We start from the raw sequence: 3,026 nt of genomic DNA on the forward strand, positions 1-3,026 counted from the left end.
TTTTAACATGTTTTCCTGTTTTGAACCAGGACAACACACTTCTGCTTTATGCCCTGGATAAAATCCCTTAAAAAATATCAAGTTTGCAATATGTTGTCCCTAGAAGCACAGAAAGCAGCAGGCCCTGGTGCAGACTGACACCCCAGATGCCCTGAACACCAGTGCAAAGTTCCTCCTGGGCCCCAGCAGACCTGCACGGTCCTGTTGTCAGAGCAGGAAAGTTTCAGATGAGGACAGGAAAAACTAAAAAGATTTATCCTGGGACTGTTTTATTGTGCTTGGCATAAGCAGATGCTGTCTGCTGTGAGCAGGCTCTAGACGCTGCTGTAAATTCCAGATGAACATTTCACAGCACTTGCTATTTCATTTTGCAGTGTTGTATTTGGTGTTGTTTCCCTCTCACTCCTGGGTCCTGCTTTATTCCTCATTTTGGTAAAACTAGATAATTGGATCAAAGTCTTAGAAAAATAAAAACCACAATACCATATTTTGTCAAAAAGTACTTTTTATTTGGCCAATTTCCCAGTTGCCTATAGCAGCCTCTTTAAAAATGGCTTCATCCAACTAGTCTTGCTTGATAAAAAACCCTCGTTTTTCTTTCTCCTCTTTGATTCTCTTTTTTTTTTCACAAGAATCAGGCCAGTTTTCAGGAAAAAAAACTTTAGCAGGACAAGTGTACATCAGGACCCTGTGAATCTTCCATGTTTGGCTTTGAATCTGTCAGGTTATGGGGAGAAAAAAATATCTTGTGAATTTTCTAGTTCAGTGATTTTTTAGCTTAGAGTTCTTGCCTTGCAGTTTGAGTAGAATACACTGGGGAACAGGAGCTTTTATCCCTGCTTGTTCCTGCCTCTGCCCTGTGTTTTGTCCAGCTGGCCCCAGCCCATCACACTGTGCCCAGGCAGCCAACTGGCTTTTACCTCTTTTCTCTGGATAATCTTCCTCCCTCTTTTTATTGACTAAAATGACATGAAACACTCTATTTCAGTGTCAGGAAAAATCAAGATGATGATGTAGTGCTGAACCTTTCTCTGACAAAACTGACAGGTTACTTCTGAAGCCATTGCTGGATGGTGGTGGGACACCAGACCCAGCCCATGGTTGAACACAGAACGGTCTGTGCCGTGACTCCAAACCAGACACAGTGTCTTGACCATATCTGCACTCAGGACTGGCATGGGGTGAGGTGCAGTGCAGTGCTGGGTGCAAAGGCACCCTTTGTGCAGTGAGGAGGGCTTTCTAGTGTCTCCATGCTGAGGCTGCACCAGTTCAGCTCTTTGCTGCTTCGCCCAGCTCATATGCAGAGACAAAGCTCAGCTCAGCCTGGGCAAGACCTACCTTTGAGCTCTTGGAAGGGGGAAATGCCTAAGTGCAGGTTGGCACACGCTGCTGGGAAATGGCCTTGGCCCTCAGCCAGCCTGAAGCAAGGAGGTGGCAAAGCCACCTTTGCTGCCCCATTTGCTGTTGAGCAGTGGCTCCTGGAGGGGTGGCCCTGCGGGCAGAGCCATGGCCAGCCCGTGTGCTGAGCTGCTCCCCGTGCTGCTGGCCATGGCTGCCTGCGCCCTGCTGTGCTGGGACCTCAGCCGGCCCTGGCGCCTCGGCTCTGCTGATTCAGGCTGCAATGGGCAATTTTTAATCCCTCTATTCAGAGTGTTTCGAGGAACAGGAGGGTAAACATACGGCATATGCTCACCTCAGCTCCCAGGAGGTGTGGGGGAGTGAGTCCCAGCAGCTGCTGGGGTAATCCTTGTCCTTCTGTCCATGTCTGCCTCTGAAAGGTGTGCTCAGAGTGCCTGGGCATTACCCCACAGGTGGGCTCCACGGGGACAGGGCTGGGGGGCAAAGTCTCTTCCTCCCCTCTGCAGCCCAACGGGGTCATGGGCAACACCGCGTGTAGTGCAGAGGGACTGGAGTAGGGACTCCATCCTCTCTGGCATGTCTTTGAAGCAGATCAACTCCACGGTGGTGTCAGGAGCAGCTGGAAAATAATTATCCTGCAACAGTCATTCTAGGGCAGAGGCTTTTGGGGTACAGCTGCCTTAGACATTTTGAAGTTGGTTGGTTCGACCGAGGAGGCTACAGTGAGATCCAGGTGAGATGCAGCTGTGGCCTCAAAGCACATGAGATCTCTGCAGCAGCAGTAGGTGGGTGCCTCCCAGGGTCCTGTATACCACCCCCTGTCATCCCTTCTCATCAAATGGCACCTCTTGATATATTGTCACTGCTCATTGTCCTGGCCCTCACCCTGACCCCACCGCTGTCAACTGGAACAGTGTGGGTGCTGCTGGTGGAACCAGCATCTCCTCCTCTCCCTTTGCTTGTTCTGTCCCACGTCCCCTGCTGCCTGCCCAGCTCTCGCTGTCTCACTGCTTTGCCTGCTCTAGGCACCAGCTGGTGAATTTTGGGCTGTCTCATCCCACCAACTGTCCTTTGTCCTGCCTGTGGTGTAACCGCGCTCGCGTTTTGCATCAAAGGCCCCCTCAAGCATTCCCTCTGTGGCCCAGCCGGGCTGTCGGAGAGGAGCCAAGCACTTGGCACTCAACAAGCAACAAGCATTAATGAAAGCATTACAGTGAGGTTAGTGCCTCATTAAAGTAACGCTAACGAACCGGCTGCTTGCCAGGAGTATGAAATTTTAACTAACACTTCCTCCTTCTAATTTTATGTATAATTAAATCTTCCTAAGGAGGCAATATTCAGTTCTGCAGGCTGCTACAGCACAAGCAAAGCCCAGTGCAGGGTTGTTGCCCTGGCGATGCACTGCTGCTCTTGGGAGCAGTCTCTTGGCCTCATCCTGCAGCCTCATCCTACATGGTGCAAAAGTTTGGTGCAGACATACTGTGTTGTCGTGGCAGTGTCCTGGAGGTGGCTGCACCTTACGCACCAATACATCGGGGTCCAGGCCAGGGGGATGCAGTTATACCCTCACCCCTGTCTCTCCCTGGGGCAGGGTTCTGCCTGCTCCCCATCCACTGCAGGTACAATTAGTGTGGGGTGAAGGCAGCCAGCACACCTAGGTTAGAGCA

At 51.0% G+C, this 3,026-nt stretch overlaps 1 long non-coding RNA gene across 1 annotated transcript; it reads right to left on the minus strand.

Moving 5' to 3' along the window:
* Positions 1 to 487: 487 nt before the first annotated feature.
* Positions 488 to 2,611, minus strand: LOC133626947 (uncharacterized). The gene is made up of 2 exons (XR_009819851.1): positions 1,694 to 2,611; positions 488 to 717 (listed from the first exon to the last, which is right to left on the minus strand). It is a non-coding gene; the product is annotated as an uncharacterized LOC133626947 (long non-coding RNA).
* Between the last annotated feature and the right edge of the window lie 415 nt (positions 2,612 to 3,026).

This window comes from Colius striatus, chromosome 16 (genome assembly GCF_028858725.1).
Source record: "Colius striatus isolate bColStr4 chromosome 16, bColStr4.1.hap1, whole genome shotgun sequence".
Classification (NCBI taxonomy): Eukaryota; Metazoa; Chordata; class Aves; order Coliiformes; family Coliidae; genus Colius; species Colius striatus.